The sequence below is a fragment of the Pipistrellus kuhlii genome, unplaced genomic scaffold (genome assembly GCF_014108245.1).
Source record: "Pipistrellus kuhlii isolate mPipKuh1 unplaced genomic scaffold, mPipKuh1.p scaffold_m20_p_6, whole genome shotgun sequence".
Lineage (NCBI taxonomy): Eukaryota > Metazoa > Chordata > Mammalia > Chiroptera > Vespertilionidae > Pipistrellus > Pipistrellus kuhlii.
This window is the reverse complement of record NW_023425562.1, coordinates 21,168,395-21,188,861: the sequence shown is the minus strand read 5'-3', so window position 1 is coordinate 21,188,861 and position 20,467 is coordinate 21,168,395. Positions and strand designations below refer to the sequence as shown.

The window sequence follows — 20,467 nt, the reverse complement described above, 5'->3', positions numbered from 1 at the left end:
CCCACGATTTAGGCTGGATTTTAGATTTTGGCCCCTTCTCTGATTGAGTTCGACACCCCTAGTATGAGGTACATTCCTGAAACCTATTTCATGTCCCAAACATATCCTACCCATCACAATGTACCCAAAAAGTAAATCTACCCACTCCTGAACCATATAACTTACATAACCTATTACATAGATGATTTACCCCACCCTTAGCTGATGCCAAACAACGTACTCTTCATACATGTTTTCTCATATAAACAATCCACCACCTGTAAGATCTACTGGCTCTGTGGTCTCAGGCAAGTTATTCTTTTGACGCCTTCGTTTCTCCTTCTGTAAAATGGGCCTAACTTGTAGTTTGCTGTGACAATTAAATGAGATACTACTATAAGGTTGCTAGTCCCACCTTCGGGCCCCGCCCAAACCCCAATCACAGATCTTAAAACCAGAAAGACCTGGGTCAAAATCCAGGCACTGCCAGCTTCCCAAACGTTGTGACGTCAGGTTCCACCTCACTCAGCCTTCGTTTTGGCATTCGATGAGTAGGTTGATACATTCTTCACAGTGACAGTTGGGCTATAATGGCCAAGTGTAGGCCTATAGTGCGACAGTAGCAAGTGCTGTCATTGGTGGTTGACTCTTGACCCACTGGTCACATAACGAGGGCCCCTGCACAGAAGCGCTGCTAGCGATGGCATGCCCAGCCCTAAACAAACCCTGGCCTTCACGCCATCAACTCAGCAGCCCTTCTTTTATTAACATTTTTTATAAGAGTTTATTTGAGCCAAACTGCTGACATATGCCAGGGATCAAGATCTCAAATGCTCCTCAGCAGCCCTCTTTACCTCTGCCCCGCCCCCTCGGGCCCTCAGACCCCAGCTCAACATGCAACAGCAAAGGAGAAACTAAGGCCTTGGGATGGAGGGGGGTGGGGGGTCTCTTAGTGTCGCCCTGGGTGGCCGGGTGTTGGGGAAGGACTGCTGAGACCCAGCCGTGGGCAGGGTGCTCAGGCATCTGGTGTGGACAGTGGCTCAAGGCTCAGTATTTTTCTTTTAAATGATAATAATGGCTGATGTTTCTGGGGAGTCTGTGCTGGGCCCAGAGCTGAGAACTTTACACTGTTCTCCATTCACAGATGACAAAACAGAGACTCTGAGAGGTGATGTGACTTGCCCAAGGCCATACAGGTCATGACAAGAGGGGCCGTGATTTGAGCTCTAGTATGACTCCGGAGCTGAGGGCTCCAACCCCTACCTGCCGCCTCTGTCCAGGGGCCCCACAAAATAACCTCAGAATTCTGGCGCACTGGGCTGGCGGGCCCACTGTCCGGTCCCTGCCAGGAGCCCAGAGACCTGAGAAGCCACAGAGCCCGTCCCTGGCATGTACAAGTTCAGGGGCATCCTCCAGCCCCCATGTCCCCTGGCCGCCGGCACCTTTGCGTCCTCTGGGTGCTCACCACCTGCTATCTCCCGTTTCTTCTCCCCACCCCCTGCTCATGGTGCGGGAACCAGGGACTTATCAAGACAAAGAACAAAAGTCGTGGGGGAAAGAAGCCAAGAGCCATCTCCACTCTGGGGTAGGGCCCTTCAGTTTCGCCCCTTTGAAATTTCAAATTCCAGTTTGTGGACAAAGTCCTAAGTTTCTCACAATATAGGTCCCCAACCACTGACCAAACTCCAGTCCAGGCAGCCAGCAGGCCTGGGGCTGCTTCCTTTGGCAGCTCCCAAGGTCTGGAGGGGAAGAGATCCTGTCCCAGGGGGCCCGCCAGGCCATTCCTGCGGCTCCATCCCACCCCACAGGGACCCCTGCCTCGCACCCGAGAGGAGCCCTCTGCCTGGAGCTGGGATCTGATGCTTGTTGGCACCGACAGCAGATATCAGGTAGGCACCTTCCCTCTCCTGGGCATCTTTTCTGCCCCCCTAGACTCCTAAAACACTGCTCTGACCACCCTCCTCACCCCCGGGGACAGGTCACGTGGACATAATCTAATTATGACCTCGCAGAACTTGGAGACATTTGGTGGACGGGGACACTGAGCCCCAGGGGAGTGGCTGCAGGTTGAGCCACAGACCCGGCCCCTCGCTAAGCCCCACAGGGTGGAGGAAACATGCTCAAGGCTACATAGCTGTAGTGGGGGAGCTTTGCCTTAACAAGAATCCACCAGCTCTAGGAGGACTCCTTTTATCCATCACAGCCCACAAGGTTCTACCTCTTGCAGACCCGGGATGGCGGTGAGTGTTCACTCAGTGACTGGTGGCCACTGGGTTGCCACGAGAGGAGGATGAGGGATGAGGGGCTGAAGGCCAGTGGGTTTGGAAGGAAACAACATTCATGTGGTTAACTGATAACTGAGCCCCATCCTTGGGCCTCCAGGAGCCTCCTTCCTCCCTGTCCTCAGCACAATTAAGACGAACTTACCTGCCTGCTAATCATTGCTGGGCCTGTTGATTTTGCCTTAAAAAATTAACTGGGCATGAGTTTGCGGTTTGCTTCACCCCTAACCCTGAAAAGATCGGGGTGGGCAGGAGGCCGCCCGGGTTATGCAAGAGGCCGCCGGCCTCCCCACGCACATCCTCTGCCTGCCCTCCAAAGGGGAGGTTTTGCTTCAGAGTCAACAGTTTGCTTGTTCCCCTGTTCTGGGTCCTGAGCAAATTTGCTCTGTTACCAAAGAGAGATAAAAGCAGCTGGGGGGACGCTGTCCATGCGAGCGGCAGCTTTTGAGCTTGGGATTCGAGAATCTTGCAGCGTCAGAGCCAGGAGAGCCTGCAGGAGGAGGTGGCCTGCGCCTTTCACAGTGGGCTCTGAGGTCCCCAGGAGCGAGTGCACAGGCCCTGCTTCACCCAGTGCCTGCCTCTCGGGGGTGCTGGGCCTCAGGAACCCATCTGAAAGGTTGAGCTGGCTACGTAATGAGAACTGGAAGACGGCTGGTCCAGACTCATCCCCTCGGCCATTGTACAGATGGGGAGCTGGAGGCCAGAGCAGGGAAGCGACTTGTGCAAGGACAGGTCACCCCAGGTGTCCTGGATCTCCAGCTAGGATAGGGAAGACAGGGACGCAGTGATGCAATCTGGATATTAGTGAACAAACGGTACTAAAAGGCCCTCCTCCACAATTCACCCTCCCTCCCAGGGCTGGCTGGGGTCAGGGTGTGCCTGAGAGCAACCGGAAGGCCTGTGTCAGGGGAACTCACCTGGCTTTGTGTCCTGTGGGTCCTCAAGGAGCAGCCACGAGCTGAAACCGGGGGCTCCAAGTTACAACTCGTTTAGCCACGTCCTCTCTCCGCAGGCATCAGCCACAGAGGAAGATGCAGAGCGCCACCCTGACAACCCCTCTGTGCCTCAGCTTCCTCATCTGTAAGCTGGGCATAACAGTCCTTAACTCCTTGGGTTGTTGTGAGGATAAAGTGGACTGAGACGTAGGCAATGATAATCATGCCGATGTTCTTAAAGCCTTTAGTGGGGGAGAGAGCGGGAGTGCTTTCCATGTGTTAACTCGTTAATCTTTACTGCCGCTCTGTGAGGCAGGTGATGTTTCTATCACCCAGACCGGAGGCACAGAAAGGTTGAGTCCTATGCCAAGCTCACACTGCTTATGGGCTGGAGTTCCAACCCGAACAGTCTGGCTCCAGAGTTTGTGTTCCTAGCTCCAAGGCCACCCTACCCTTCCAGGGCTGGTTCACAGTAAGTGATTCAGTGACGAGTGTCCAGTGGGAGGATAAGAGAATCTCCATCCCAAGACACATGTGGGCTTTATGCCTGGGCTGGAAGGCGGGAGGAGAAAGACAGTCTCTGTGCTGGGGTGGTTGGGGATGGGTTCCTGGAGAAGGCAGCATCCTGGGCAGAGAAAATGTCCAGAAGTGGAGGACACAGTGGGTGATGGTGGGAGGGCATGGAGGCTGCCGTGGCCAGAGAGCAGGGCATTGTGGGAGACACAGGGTAGAGAATGTGGTCTGGAAAATGGTCAGGAAGGAAGCCAGGAGGACTTGGATCTATGTGGGCGGGGCCTCCCCACAGGCGGTCTCCTGCCAGGTGGCTTGTGACTTCTGAGCTGAGGCTGTTGCTATCCTGTTTATGTTTCTCTCTCCTGGTTATGATCCTGACTTTATCTGCAGAAGTGACCTTGGGAGTTAGATGGGGCCTGCCCAGCCTCTGGGGCCCTGAAGGATGATGGGGAGTCCCTGCCTGGCTCTTGGAGTGAGGGGTGAACCCACATCCCACACAACACCGTTGGTCTCCCTGCACCCTTATTCTGAAGAGCTCCAGGAGGTGGCTGGAGTGAAGTGGTTGGGAATCCTGAGACGCAGAGCAGGGTCACTGCATATAGGGTACCGGCTGCTCACTGCACAAAGGTTCTCTGGCTAAGGCGGCAAATGGAGGTGAAATCCAGCCTTCTGCCACTTACCAAGCCAAGTGCCCAGGGGGATTTGCCTGCCCAGGGGCTCCATGTCAGGCCTGCCCCGGCTCTATTTCCAGCCACTATGTGACCTTGGACTAGGTTATTTCCCGCCCTGGTCTTGGTTTCCCATTTGAAAAGTTGTCTAGCATAAAGCAGAGATTCAGCCCTGACAGTGAATTAGAATTGCCTGGGGCCTTTAAAAAATACCGATGTCCAAGCTCCACCACAGACCAATGATCAAATCTTGGGATGGGGTGGGTGGGCTTGAGGTATCAGTATTTTTTAAAGCTTTCAGGTGATTCTGATATGCAGCCAAGATTGAGACCCACTGTAGGAGGGCTTGAAATCTGGAGCAGAAAAGGCCTCGTTGGGCATTCAAGTTCAACAACTTACTGGTTGCAACTTCAGTGCGTCTCAGTTTGCCCATCTGCAAAATGGGAATGACAGCAGATTCCTCTGCCAGTTCAGTGAGAGGACGTTCAGACAGAAGCTCTGGTCCACAGTACCCATGGCCATTATTTTGCTACTGGCAACATGAGACTGACTGAAAAGGGCACAAGAATCCAGAGACTTTCTGGATTAGGCTTTCTCTGTTCCTTTAATCAAATCCTAGTGTATGGGTCTCCATCCTGGCCACACACCTGCCATCTTACTGAGGTATGTGCGATGATGACGATTTGATAGTTTACGTGGTTCAAAAATCACAACAATATCAAAGATGCACTTCGAGAAGTCTTGCTTCCTCCCCCGTGGCCTGTCCTCCAGTCCCCTCCCCTCTTCACAGAGGTAACCCTTCTCTTCCTCTCCTGTGATTCTCCAGGTTTTCTTGAGGCAGCATCGCCCGCACCCCAAACACGGTTCTGTACCTTTCTTGCTCATTTAACAGGAGAGCTTGCAGATTCTCCCACAGCATTTGTGAGCAAGCTTTGAGAAAGTGTTCTTGCCCCCTTCCCAGGTGAGGAAACGGAGGCTCAGCCTGCTGTCAGTGGTGTCTGAGCGCTCTCCCCGGCTCCAGAGACGGTGTTTTCCCCCTGCCCCACTGTGGCCTTCCAGGAAGCCTGACAGTGGGCTCTGGAGCCCACACTTCTCCCAGGCAGCCCTGGCAGGAGGTGGGTGGGGGTGGGCTGTCAGGGCCCCCACTGTGTCTGGGCACCAAAGTCAGAGGGGCTGAAGCAGGAGATCGAAATGTTTATAAAGTCATCCAGATAGTAACCCAGTGAGGGGATGTCCCCCCGATGGGACCATTGGGGCCTGGTGGCCGTGGCCTCCTGCAGAGTGCAGCCTCCAGGGGACTCTGCCAGCCTCAGGCTGTGCTGGTGGCAGGGGTGGGTAGCAGGGGGAGGCAGAGAGGGAAGGGAGGCATGGCTGATGGGACAGGCCCAGGGCACAGAAGACTGAGGGGACCCTATTCCTACAAGTCAAGGAGGAGGAGTTGGGGTTCAGGGAGGAGGGGACATTTTGAGCAAATGTTTTCCTCTCAGGCTACCCCAGGGCTCCCTCGGGATTCCTGATCGGCTTTGGTTTGCTGACTCACTAACCCTGGAGAAATCTCTTTCTCGCTCTGTGCCTCAATTTCCCCAAAGCAAAAGTGAGGAAGATTGGGTAGCTGGTCTTTAGTTTTGGAGCACTCTTAAGAGACCACGAGGCTCTCCTTACCTCGTTGAGGAAATCTGAATCCTGCCTTGATTAGGAGCAGGGTGGGCCCCTCTGGGCCCTGGGCCTTCCTGGGGTGGGGGCTAGGGGTACAGGGTCTCTGCCCTGCTCCAAATCTAGACTCCTCCCCTTGGTCCTGTCTCTCTCTCCCATCCTCATCCTCCTCTGCAGTTAAAAGTGGAGCCAAGCCGAAACCGGTGTGGCTCAATGAATAGAGCACATGTGTCAAACACAAGGCCCGCGGGCCAAATCCGTCCCGCCAGGCCTTGCAGTGTGGCCCGCACCGCGCTGTCATCACTGCACTCCGCTGCGTTTCCATCACAATGACAGTTTATGACTGTTCAGTAAACCATTCGGCCCGCGATTTAGGCTGGATTTTAGATTTTGGCCCCTTCTCTGATTGAGTTCGACACCCCTAGAATAGAGCATCGGCTTGGGGACGGAAAGGTCCCGTGTTCGATTCTGATCAAGGGCATGTACCTTGGTTGCGGGCATATCCCCAGTAGGGGGTGTGCAAGCGGCAGCTGATCGATGACTCTCTCTCATCGATGTTTCTAACTCTCTATCCCTCTCCCTTCCTCTCTGTACAAAATCAATAAAATATATATATTTAAAAAAAAAAGAAAAAAAAAAGTGGAGCCGAAACCGGTTTGGCTCAGTGGATAGAGCGTCGGCCTATGGACTGAAAGATCCCAGGTTCGATTCCGGTCAAGGGCATACACCTTGGTTGCGGGCACATCCCTATTGAGGGGTGTGCAAGAGGCAGCTGATTGATGATTCTCTCTCATCGATGTTTCTATCTCTTTCTCTTCCTCTCTGTAAAAAATCAATGAAATATATATTTTTAAAAATGGAGTTGGGACCATACCTGGTGGGTCCCGAGGGAAGCCCTGGCCCCAGGCCGACATCGTCCTTCTGGAGCTTTGGGGTCCCGCACGGTGGGCCACCGCTTCATCCTCCCACTGCCGCACTGGCACCCTGGACCCTGTAAGGGCTGCTTGACAGTTAATCTCTTAATACTGGTCACAGTGAGATTTCAGGGATGGTGGGAGGCGGTCCCATGGAAACTGCAGACCCGCCCAGGACCCATGCAAGGAATTAGCCACGGAGCTGAGCAAGGGGGTAGTAGAGGCCCAACCCAAACAGGAATGAGAGACCGTGGCCTGGACTCCTGGGTCCTGCCCAGCCCTCCCGTTGTCTCTCTGGAGAGTGTGTGAGATAAACCTCCCGATTCACACTGCCAACGTGTTGTCCTGTTAAACCGGGCAGAGCCGCGTTCACAGGGAGGACCCCATCACCTTTCTGGGCCTTGGCTTCGTCATTCTCCAACTGGGGCGATAATGCTTAACCCAGAGGCTTTCCTAGAAGAGGGCAGGCTTCAGCGTCTGCCAGGCCTGAGTTAGAAGCTAAGCTTTTCCCACGCAGACTGCAGCCCCAGGCCAGACACTTCACTTCCCTGAGTTTCGATTTCCTCGTCCACACAACGGGCACAATCCCGATTGTGCCTGACTGGTGAGCACTGATGCTCATTGAGTGTGAGTCTCCTCGCCTCTTCCTGAGCCTCAGCTGCACTGCACAGCTGCCCCCATCCCTTGTCTCTGGCCTTTGCACATGTCAGGCCTTCTGCCTAGAGCAGCTGTCCCACCTCTTTCTTCACATTCTCATCCTCTCAGTCCCATCTTAGCCATCTTCCTCCGGGCAGTCCTGCTGGCTTCGGCAGGGTCCTCCTCTGTGCTCCCACAGTCCCCAGTGCTTTACATCATCGAAGTGTAATCCAGCGGTGGTTCTGGTTATTTGTCTGTCCCTTTCTCTTTTACCCTTATATTCCCAGAAGCTAGCTGGAACTCAGCGGGTTGGATGAATAAATGAAGGAAGGAAGGAATTTGTCCGTCCAGTCTTTCAACATTTATCCAGCCCCTTCCATGTGCATTGTTGTGGATGTTTGAGCGAATAAAGATACAGGATGCCCAATTAAATTTGAATTTCAAATAAGCAATGAATAATTATTTTAGGATAAGCATGGACCAAATAACACCTGGGGCACTCTTATACTTCAAACTCTTGTTGTTTATCCTCAAGTTCAAAGGTAACTGGGTGTTCTGTACTGGATCTGGCCATCCTATTCCCCCCTCCACAGAACTTACTTTCAGCGGGGAGGCACAGTGGAGATGGTATGCAAGCCATTAAAAAAGAGACGAATTTCAAATGCTGGGTGTTACAGTGCCTGGGGACTGTAGGGAGTATCTCTGCATAGGGTGGTCTCTGAGCTAGTGGCCTTTGTCCTCATGGGACAGTTCTAAGCTCCGGTGTGGTACTACTGTGTAGAAGTCCTTTCAGGACCTCAAAGGGCGCTGTGGAGGCTGTTACACTTGAGGGAAGGGCTCAAAAGCAAGCAGAAGGGGCAGCAGAGGGAGGGGAGCTGCTGAGTCTCACCTGACAAGACTCCACAATTTTGTAACTTGGATCTTCACAAACCTTCGCGAGCTCGCGGCCCCACCCCTCGGTCAGCCAATGTCCTGTGCGGGGCTGAGAGCCAGACGAAGGGGCCGTAGGGGCTGTGCAAAGAAGCGTGGCCACCTGTCTCACAGTGGCCCTGGGACGCCGCGCAAAGCCCAAGGGCGTCCATCAGAAAGCAGCCCAGAGGCACCGCAGCGCCGCGCTTTGAGCGTCTTGGGCTCCTCCTAGTGGCCAACACAGGAACTGGCTCTCAGAAGCAAATAGTCACAGGAGCTTCACCATTCAGAGTGAAAGTTGCATTACAATCCCGCCAACCTCAGACAACTCACTCCAAACTCAGCGGAAGGCAGGTCAACACAACTCACTGGGTTTAGTTAGCGAAAGCCAATTTACCTCGTGTCACACACCAACACCTGGCCACTACACCTATAAGAAGGCAAGAGTTTAAAACCGGTTCCCTGTGGCGGTACCGCGCTGTATTCCACCATCTACGAAATTTATATTCCCCACATCCGTTTGCAACGTGCAAGTGCCTTTAAAAGAGGGCCCCAGGTTTTGTGCTGGCCCCTGTGGAATCCCTCGTTTGCATTCAGGGATATTTATATATCTTAAAATTTCATATTACTATTATAAAGATTAATGTGTGGGTCCGGAAGACTGGGAAAATTATGATCTTTGGAGTTAGAGACAACTGAATCTGAGTCCACTTATTAGTTTCGTAAAGTAGGACAATTCACTTCTCTTCCTTAGTCTTAAAAAGATAATATTAAAGATGGGCCAGTGTGGCTCAATGGTTGAGCATTGACCTATGAACCAGAAGGTCACAGTTCTATTCCTGGTCATGGCATATGCCTGGCTCTGGGGCCCAGTGTGGGGCGTGCAGGAGGCAGTTGATCGATGATGATTCTCTCTCACCATGGATGTTTCTATTTCTCTCTCCCTCTCCCTCTCTAAAATAAAAATAAAAATATTTTAAAAAGAGAATATTAATAATAATATCTACATTAACTGTCATATTCCATCACCCCACCCCATCTCAGTTATTCAAGCCCAACTCCTGGAGTCACTACTTTTGGTTCTTTCCTCTCATCCCTCTCAACACATCAGAAATCCAGTTCTTACCACCTCTAATAATATCTCAAATTTTCATCTCCACCACAGCCAGCCTTGCCCACAACACCATCATCTCTCCAGGTCTGTAAAAGTCTGTTCACTTCTCTTTTTCCTCCCCTCTGGGCCCTGTGCCCATTCTTTTCCGGAGTCCAGGGATGATCTTATAAAACAGATTGGATCAGGTCCCTCTCTTAAACGATTACAGCTTCCTATGCATTTATAACAAAACTCAGAAAATCCAAGTCTTCCATGGACTGAGGCCTACCTAACCTTGTTTCTGTATCTCTACATCTCCAACCCAATTTCACTTCACACACCCCACCCCACACTAGCAGCCACACTAGCTTTTGTTTTTTCTTTCCTGTCTCAGGGCTTTTATACATCTCTTCTGCCCCCATTAAGGAGAAGATTCTTGTCTACTGTATTCCCCAGGGTGCACCCCACACCTTGAACAGTTTAAAATTAAATGGATAAAAAATTTTTAAAAATTAAATTAAATGCATAATAGGTGCTTAATAAATATTTGTTGGATGAATGACTGAAAAGATTTTTTAGGAAAAACTGATATAATGTACATAAAATGCTTGGTGCATACTATGTTTTCAATGAAAAGGATTCTGTGCTTAGAGTAGAAATTTTGGAAAGTAAAATTAAGAGAGAAGATTAAAAAATCATCTGTGCCTTTTTATTTGGAAGGCTCCAACTCTTGTTAAGCAGAGTTTCTTGACCTTGGCACTACGGACATTTTGGACTAAATAATTCTTTGTTATGGGGCCTGGACTGTCCTGGGCATGGCAGGATGCTTGGCAGCATCTCTGGCCTCTACCCTCTGGATGCCTGTGGCACTCGCTCCCCCAAGGTATGCCAACCAGAATTATCTCCAGACATTGCCATCTGGCCTTTGGAGTTCAAAATAACCCCTGACTGAGAACCACTGTGTTAGACCTCTGGGCTTACAGGAAATTTTCTCCCCTAAATTCAGTGTGTCTCGGTTTTCAGTGTCCATTGGAATCATTTGTGGTCAATTATTAAAAATTCAGGCTCTGGCTGGTTTGGCTCAGAGGATAGACCATTGGCCTGCAGATTAAGGGGTCCCAGGTTTGATTCTGGTCAAGGGCACATGCCTGGGTTGCGGGCTCAAGCCCCAGTAGGGGGCGTGCAGGAGGCAGCTGATCAATGATTCTCTCTCATCATTGATGTTTCTATCTCTCTCTCCCTCTCCCTTCCTATCCCAAATCAATAAAAATATATTTAGGATATCTTAAAAAAAAAAAATCAGATGCCTCAGGTCCCACCTCTAGGCTCCAGGGTCCACAGTGGGCCCAGGCATCACATGTGTGATGAGCTTCCAGATGCTTCCGGTGCATGGAGCCCTCAGAACCCATTTTGCAAACGCCTCCAGCAAGCCTCCCAATAATCAGATAACCGAGCACTGGGTGAGGCTCCCTTCTCCGTGAACTCCTCCCCCGCCCCATCCTTGAATGCTCTCCTTTCTAATTACCCATCCTTGGCCATCTCTTCACAACAGTGACAGAACCAAATCTTAGCTCAGCCAAAGCCCACACTGCCTCATTTACCTTCAGGGAAGAAACGAAAACTAACCACAGAGCTCAGCTGAACCCACTTAGGAAATCAAAATAAATCCTGAGGTGCTGCCCGGGAGAAGTGTCAGCTTCACAGATGGTGGTGTCAGCCTGTCCCCTCCTGGACCACCTGCTCTGGGAACAGGTGCTGGGACAGGACAATCCAAGGAGCCATGACTTGGCCTACCTTTCTAGACCCATCTTTCAGGCTCTTTTGCTCGCGGTCTCTGTGAGCTGTTCTCAACTCCACCTCTCTCCTTTCAGGCACATGGCAGGATTACCCTTTCTCGCCTCCTTCGAAGTTGGATGTGACCATGGGACTGATCTTGGCCAATGAAGTGTGAACAGAAACCATCGGTGTCACACCTGAGCGGAAGGGTTAGGAGCCAGTGCTGAGGTTGTTGTGGAAGCACATACAGATGTGGAGTCGGTAGGGAGAGAAGAACGCCCTGCCAGCCCATGCCGGAGGATGTGTGCCACACGTGAGCAGTAAGTGTCCTCTGTGTTAGCCACGGAGGCACGTGCTTGTTTTGGTCATTGTGACATAGCCTCACCTGTCTTTCCTGAACACGTTCTTCCCACAGCTTCACAGATATTCCTATGACCATTACGATTTGTCATATCTGAAAGCCACTCATGCCATTAACACTCTCCTTCACATCAACTCACTTATTTTAACTTAGACCTATTTTAGAAGGAAATGTTATTACTACCAAATGAAACACCAGTATTATAAGTAGAAGCCAAAGGGAAAATAAGCAGAGTGAAATAAACTGCTATAGTATATCCTGACTTAATATTGTTATCTTTCAAAGCCTCTGTGTCCTTGATCTGTTCTCTCTTTGTTAAAAAACAAAAACAACAAAAAAGGAGGTCCCTAAGTGTGTCAACCTTTTGGGCTCCAGAAAAGTGTCTGAGATTGTCAGATGTTTGGTGGCAACACGGCATAGAGGTGAGAGCACAAATTCTGGAACCTGACTTTCTAGGCTTGAATTCTGGTTCTGCCATAAACAAGCTGTGTGACCTTCGGTGAGTTACTTAACTGCTCTGTTACTTTGCAAAATGGGGCTGATGGTGTGGATGCCATTGGGTTGTGAAGATTATTTGTGTTAATATACAGAAAGGTGTGTGCTGGCACAGAGTGGATATTATACAGATGTCAGCTATAAAATAACGGCAGAATCAAGATCCAGGTGGATTTGGAGAGATGTTTGAACTCATGAGGAGGAAAGAAAAGTCCTTCACATTGATTAGAAATAAATCACCTGGACAGTGTGCATGGGGAGAGCTGCTTTAGCAGCAGGAGACATGATAAAGTTTTAGAAGTTTTCTTTGGTGGCAGCTGCCCAAACTGCTAACCCGATCACATGTGCCATTAGAGGGACGTGTGCTCAGGTCAATGGAGCGAAAGAGCCCTCTGTTCTCTACCCTTACAGCACCAAACAAGAACAACTGTGCTTGATATCAACTTTAATCGGAACACTTAAAATCTTCCTCAGATGGGACAGGGTGAGAATAATTGAAGATCCAGAAGAGTTCTGAGCTGTCTATTGGGGAAGAGGAGCGGGCAGTGTGCAGAGTGGTCAAAGCCACTGCCTTTGAAACTTCGGTGGCACCATTTACATAACTGTTTGACCTTGTGAAAATTATAACCCGTCAAGCCTTATTTGCTTCATCTGCAAAATAGGAATTAATCATGGGAGCTCTTTATAGATTGCGCTGTGGAGTGAATGTGATGAACCTTAGAAACCCAGCATGCAGTTGCCCACCATGTGGTTGTGTTATTTACTGAAATCAAAGTACTTTCCTTTAAAAGAGTGCTGACCTATTCTTACAGCCCCAGAAGACAATCCAGGACCAACAAATGGATGCTACAAGGTTTGTACTCAAAAGGGAGAGAATTTTTCTACCAGAAACAATGGTTCTTACCAGGGGAAAAGCTGCTTTATTAAGTAATGAGCATCCTGTCATGGGAGTATCAAGCCCAAGCTAAATGTCAGGGAGGAGGGTGACAAAATTCCAGCAAAGGACCAGAGGTTGAACCAAAGTAGTATCTCCCAGGTGCAAAAGTCTTAAAAAAAAATAATATATATATTTCTTTATTGATTTCAGAGAGGAAGGGAGAAGGAGAGAGAAATAGAAACACCAATGATGAGAAAGAATCAGAATCATTGATCAGCTGCCTCCTGCACCCCACTCCCCCACTGGGGACTGAGCCTGCAACCCAGGAATGTGCCCTTGGCCGGAATCGAACCTGGGTCCCTTCAGTCCGCAGGCTGACAATCTTTCCACTGAGTCAAGTCGGCTAGGGCAAGGTGCAAAAGTCTTAAATAAAATATAATCAGAACCAAATTCATGGTTGGAAAAACTGGCTTAAGAATGAAGTTGGACTCTTAGTTTATACCATATACAAAAATTAATACAAAATGGAATAAAGACCTAAACATAAGAGCTAAAACTATAAAATTTTTAGAAGAAAACATAGGGGGAAATATTCATGACATTGGATTTGGCAATAATTTCTTGGATATGACACCAAAAGTACAATCATTGAAAGAAAAAGAAAAAAATAGATACACTAAAGTACATATAAATTTAAAACTTTTGTGCACCAAAGTATATTATCAACAGAATGAAAGGGCAACCATGGAATGGGAGAAAATATTTGCAAATTATATATGTGATAAGGGGTTAATATCAAGAATATATAAAAGTTCCTATAACTCACAAACAACAAAAAATAAAAAAACCAATTTTCAATTCAGCAAAGGGTTTGAACAGAGATTTCTTCAAGGAAAATATACAAATGACTAGGACGGACATAAAAAGATGCTCAATGTCACTAATCACTAAGATATACAAGTCAAAACCACAATGAGATACCACATCACACTCATTAAGATGAATATATTTTTTTTAAAAAAAAGATAAAAACAAGTGTTGGCAAGGATGTTGAGAAATTGAAACTGATTTGCACTGTGGTGAGAAATGGAAAATAGTCTGTCAGTTCCTTAAAAAATATAATTCATGTATTTACTATACACATAACTAGTATATTCAAAAGAATTGAAAGCAGGGTCTGAAATACATATTTTTTACATTTATTTCATAGCAACATTATTCATAAGAGCCAAAAGTTAGAAGCAAGCCAAGTGTCAAATGATAGATGTGATATAAATATACAATGGAATATTATTCAGCCTTAAAAAAGAAAGGAAGTTCTGATAATTGCTACAATATAGATGAACCTTGAGAACTTTCTGCTATAATAAGTGAAATAGACTAGTCACAAAAAAGTGAATATTTTAGCCGAAACCGGTTTGGCTCAGTGGTAGAGCATTGGTCTGCGGACTGAAAGGTCCCAGGTTCGATTCCGGTCAAGGGCATGTACATTGGTTGCGGGTACATCCCCAGTTGGGGGGGTGTAAGAGGCAGCTGGTCGATGTTTCTCTCTCATCGACGTTTCTAATGCTCTATCCCTCTCTCCTCCTCTCTGTGAAAAATTAATAAAATATATTTTTTTAAAAAGTGAATATTCTATGATTCCACTTACATAGTGTATGCAGAGTAGTCTAATTCATAGAGACAGAAAGTAAAATGGTGGTTGCCAGGGTCTGGATGTAGGGAGGAATGGAGAGTAATTTTTACTAAAGACAGAGATTCAGTATGAGAAGATTTTAAAAATTCAAGAGAAGGATGGTGGTGGTGGTTGTATAACAATGAATGTACTTAAAGCCTCTGAATTATACCCTTGAAATGGCTAACCATATCTTATTAAAAATTTTTAAAATGTCAGTAATGCATAAAATGTTTATACTGCATCATGGTCAAGTTTGGTTTAATCCAGGAATGCAAGAAGTGGTTTAATATTAGAAAATCTATTAGTAGATGAAGGGGAAAAAAAGGGATTATCTCAATAGATACAGAAAAAGCAGTTACAACCACTCAGCATTAATTATGATTTTAAAACAAACAAAAATTCTAGCTTACTTAGAAGAAACTTTTAAAAACTCAATAATATTACCTACCAAAACCCTAAAGCTTAAAGTATCCCTTTAGATTCAAGAATAAAGTTGCTCACTGTGACAGAAGCTGTCAGTTATTCTATATTATCTAGTTTCCTGTATTTCTTATAATAAAATCTCTGTTTCTATGGACACCTCTAAAAAGACTTATCTCAAGCCTTTGAAGTGAGACCAGGCATGAAAATATGTTCTGGCATATATATATATATATATATATATATATATATATATATATGTATGTATATACACGCACACAAACCTAAGTGACCAACCATTATGACCAGATGACTGGCTGGTAGCTATCACATACGCTGACCACCAGGGGGCAGATGCTCAACACAGGAGCTACCCCCTGGTGGTCAGCGTGCTCCCAAAACTAACCTCCCATGGTTCCTCCCCTGCACTGGCTAGCCAACCCCATTGGTCCCCATTGCCGGCCAGGCTGAGAGACCCTACCCATTCACGAATTTGTGCACCGGGCCTCTAGTAAAATATAATCAGAAATATACCGTGTTTCCCTGAAAATAAGACATCCTCCGAAAATAAGACCTACTTACAGGTTTCCTTCTGAGTAAAATATAAGGCATCCCCCCAAAACAAGGCCCCCCCTAGGCTAAACATGAGAGATTTGGTCCACTGATTCTGAAAGAAATGGAGTCACAAGAAATTCACCAGAAAATTCAGGAATTGGATTGTTATGATGATATTCCAGAAGATGATGACATGATTGTCATTGAATAAATGAGTAAATTCTTGATACTGTAGGATTCACAGTTTGTCTGGTTTGTGTTGACAACTACCGTACTACTGTGCCGTATACAGGTAATAAATTTCCTTTATTTTCATTTAACAATAAATGTGTACTGTATTCTTCTTCATGGAAAAATAAGACATCCCCTGAAAATAAGACCTAGCGCATCTTTGGGAGCAAAAATTAATATAAGACACTGTCTTATTTTCGGGGAAACAGGGTAGTTGTAGAATTTCCACTTAGCCAGCCTACCTGTGGTTCTGGATGATGTTCGTTTTGTCTTTTATTGATAGTTTTGAAATTGTTATGTGAGGCAGCAGTTTAGGTGTTTACCTATGCCGCCATCTTAGTTTCTCACCAAGTACATATTAATCTCACTTGACTTTCACAATAGCCCTGTGAACTATTGGCAGTTTCCAGGAATTTTCCTCAAAAGACAACTGGAACATGACTTTTGCTCCCTTTTCTTCTTTGTCCCTTGTTCATCTTTCTGCCTGTAACATGGGTGGATGGCTAGAGCTCTGGCAGCTATATTAGACCACAAGGATGAAAACCTCATGGGATTGAAAAGCAGTAGCTGGAAGGAGCCTGGGCTCCTGAGGACTGCTATGAGGAAGAGCAGCCATACTAACCTTAATCTGGCCATGCTGGACTTTTACATAACTGAGGAATAAGCTTCTGTCTTAACTTCTTGCTATTTTTGTGTCTCAGCTACTCACAAACAAACTAAACCCATTATTACTGCCTCTATTTGACATTTGACTGGAGGCCCTCTCAATGCAATAAGACAAGAAAATAAAAATAAATCTACTAAGATAATTTAGCCAAGTTGTTGAGTACATTTTCAATATATTAACACGTTAAGCGCCATGTCAGTCACCAGTGACTGACACTATACTTTCCATCTGGACTGGTCAGTCACTGGTGCCACCAGCATATCAGTGAAATTGGATATGGCGGGCTAAACAGAAAGGAAGACAAAACAGGCTTGGTGCTTAATGTATTAAAAGCATTTGATTTGTATCCACTAACATTAACAAATGAGAAGATGCAATTAAAGAGCCATGCCAGCAATAAGAATTATAACTTATCTGGAAATTAACCTAACAAAATATTACCAAACTTTACTGAAAAACATAAAAGCAGACCTATATAAATGTATTTTCATAGCAGAAGGATTCACTAGGTAGAAATGTCAATTCTTCCTAAATTGATCAATAAATTCAATGACATTCCAGTTAAAAGCCCAAGCAGACAAAGCCAGCTGGCAAATGACAAGAGTAGATGACTTTATTGAAATACAATGGAGGAGACAAATATGCCATTGATCTCCAAACCTGGTTCTCCTCTGTTCAACCTCACCCTAAAATGTATATGAATAAGCAGAGATAATGGCCATGATGATGTTAAGGAACAACTGTGAGGAGGACATGCTCTACAATATATGAAGCTATAACTGCAATATGATAACTACTGTACAGTGCAGTGGCATTTGAACATTTGATTTGTGGCTACTTCAAATTGAGGTTTGCTAACAATGCAAAACACACATCGAATTATAAAGATCTAGTATAAAAAAAGAATGAAAAATATCTCTATTTTTATTGAGCAGATGTTGAAATGATAACATTTTAAATTTAGTGGGTTAAATACAATCTCTATATATAAAACCCTAATATGCAAATAGATCAAACATTGGAACAACCAAACAACCTGTCGCTATGATGTGCGCTGACCACCAGGAGGTGCACACAGAACATGGTGGGCGTTGGCCACAGTTGGATGGTGGAGCGAGTGAGAAGGGGCGCCAGACTAAGGCCGGCACAGGTCGCTGTCATCAGGGCAAGCCTCTGGTGGTTACTGAAAAATCTTCGCTCCTGTGCACCACAGTCCCGCCCGGTGCTTGTACCTGCTGTTGGCTCCAGCCCCACTTGCACCCACTGCCTGTGCCTGGTGCCAGCCCCAAACACTTGGTACCGTTGGTGGGTGCAAGTGGTGGCTGCCAGCCCTGATCGCCCTTGAGGGCTTCTCCACCTTCCCCTGCTCCTGAGGGGCAATTGGGGCAGCAGTTGTTGCTCACACCCACTGCTGGCGCTGGCCCCAATCACTCCATGTCATCAGCGGATGAGAGCAGGGCTGGTGCTGTCAGTGTGTGAGAGCAGTGCTGGCGGACAGGGGACCGGGGATTGCAGTGGGAGAGGCCACGTGGGGGCACGGAGGATGGGCTGAGACTTGCCTCTGTGCCTACTACAGCCTTGTGACTCACAGTTTCTTCCAAGGTGCACAAATTCATGCACGGGGCCCCTAGTATATTAATAATTTCAACAGTTTCTTTTTGGGACTTTTAAAAAATTAAGCCTTTTATTTTGGTATAAAATACCAAAATTTAAAAAAAAAAAATTCTTTCTAAATGTGGCTACTGGAGATGGGTAAGTGGGACAGTATAGAGAATCTAGAAATAGATCTATGTATATTTGAAAATGTACAAAGGCAATGGCATTGCATATCAGTCAAGAAAGGATGTCAAGAAAAAAATAAAAAATAAAATAAGAACAAAACAAAACAAAAAAAGAAAGGATGTCATACTTAATAAATGGTGCTGGGCCAATTGTTTATCCATATGAAAAATATATAATGGCATCTCTATTTCATACCACACACAAAAACCAATTCCTATGGAGTAAAGATCTAAATATTAAAAATAAAAATAAAACTTATAGAAAATATTTAGCATATCTTTATTACCTCAGGCTCTACAAAATTTTATAGGCAAGATACAAAAAGTACAAACCGTAATGGAAATGATTATTAAATGTAATGATCTTATTAGTCATTTAGCCCAAATAACTACATTACAGTTGTAAACTTCTGTACAACAAAACATTCTTCTGAAGAGAGGGGAAAGCCACAGACTAATCTAAGGTATTTTCCACAAATATAACGGAAAAAGAATTTGTATCAAGAATAAATAACTCCTTCAAATTGATCTTTAAAAAAAAAAAAAAAAGGGTAAACAATGCAGTAGGAAAATGGGCAAAGGATATGATCAGGCAGACTCACAGAGGAAACACAAACACCCAGCAGCCTCTCCCAACTGAAGTGTCAGTAGTGAGCAATTTGCCAATTTCTCATCCAAGTAAAGAAACCCAATCCTGAGGTCCAGAAATTCACCTCCTGCACCTCATCCTAGAGAAACTCTCACGTATGAAAACATTCTTCGTAGCACTGATCAAATTGGCAACAAGCTCCACTGTTAAAAACCAGAATAAAGATACTTGGGTACTTGGACACATTGGATCAATATGGGAAGATCCAAATATCTATCGTATGAGTGGATAAAAGGAAGTTGCTGAAGGACAAGTACAACATACCATTTGAATAAAATTTCCAGATATGCAAAATAACATTACATATTGCGTATACAGCCATGTATAGTAAAAGTGTGGAAACGTGTCTGGAAGTGATAAACACCAAATGCTGGCAGTGATCACCTCAGGATAGCAGGGTGATGGGATGAGAGAGGGCACAGGGCCTTCAACTCTAAATGTAATGTTTCATTTCTCATTAAAACTCAATAGGAACCCAATGAAAATTTTTTTGGACATTTTTCCCCCCATTGATTTGGGGAGAGAAAGAGAGAAAGAGGTAAGAGATACATCAACTGGTTGTCTCCAGCCAGAGCTAGATATTAAAAACAAAACAAAACAACTTTATATGTTAAATAGTATGATTTTACAAATCATAGTATCAAATTGTCTGTTACTGGTATGTAAACAGTGAATTTTCTCTTCCCTCCTCCCCCCCAAAGCAAAAAATATTAACAAACATACAGAAAAGTATAGACAATAATATTAGGAACACCGACGTACCCATCTCTGTTTTGTCAAATGCTACTGCATGGCCATATTTTCATTGGGTTCCTATTGAGTTTTAATGAGAAATGAAACATTACATTTAGAGTTGAAGGCCCCGTGCCCTCCCTCACAGGTGAGGATTAACAAAAAATAAAAATAAAAACAAATAAAAAATTGAACAATGTACCTAAGTCTAGCATTTCTCTGTTTGGGCAGGGAGAGCTTAAATGGGTGTTAATGTTTCTCTGTGATGAACTAATGTGGACACACGGGAGGCCTCTCCTGAAGTGCCCAAGTAAGTGTCCTGTGTTAAAGGTCTGAGAAGTTCTCTGGGAATGAAATTTGTACAGCTTTCTTTAATCCAGCATTTTTCAAAAGTCTAACAGTAGAATTGTTGTGTGAGTGGCCAAGTTCCCTTCCAATTCTCATAGCCACCATTCTAGTTTAGCCTCTGCCAGTAACTTGCTATATGACTTTGGCCAAATCACCTTTCCTCTTGGCGCCTTAATTTATTAAGATATTAGATGCGTGTGTGAAGTTTAGACTCTAAGATCTCGTACCTGTTTTTAGCTCTAAAACCCCTCGTTGGAGCCCGGATGACTTCCACTTATTCTTCCTCTCTCAACTCTATTATTTAACTAAAAGTAG

General features: G+C 46.0%; 1 protein-coding gene and 1 long non-coding RNA gene across 4 annotated transcripts in view; one reads left to right on the top strand and one right to left on the bottom strand.

The window, feature by feature from the left end:
* HNF4A (hepatocyte nuclear factor 4 alpha) overlaps positions 1 to 20,467 on the bottom strand; it is a 60,036-nt gene that overhangs the window by 27,845 nt on the left and 11,724 nt on the right. The window lies entirely within an intron of this gene.
* Positions 1,591 to 14,491, top strand: LOC118707650. 3 transcript variants are annotated; one of them, XR_004984349.2, is made up of 4 exons: positions 1,591 to 1,868; positions 11,454 to 12,218; positions 13,027 to 13,250; positions 13,505 to 14,491. It is a non-coding gene; the product is annotated as an uncharacterized LOC118707650 (long non-coding RNA). The 3 variants fall into 3 exon arrangements; XR_006740236.1 differs by lacking the exon at positions 13,505 to 14,491 and having other exon boundaries at positions 1,611 to 1,868; positions 13,027 to 13,503; XR_006740237.1 differs by lacking the exons at positions 13,027 to 13,250; positions 13,505 to 14,491 and having other exon boundaries at positions 1,638 to 1,868; positions 11,454 to 11,678; positions 12,095 to 12,897.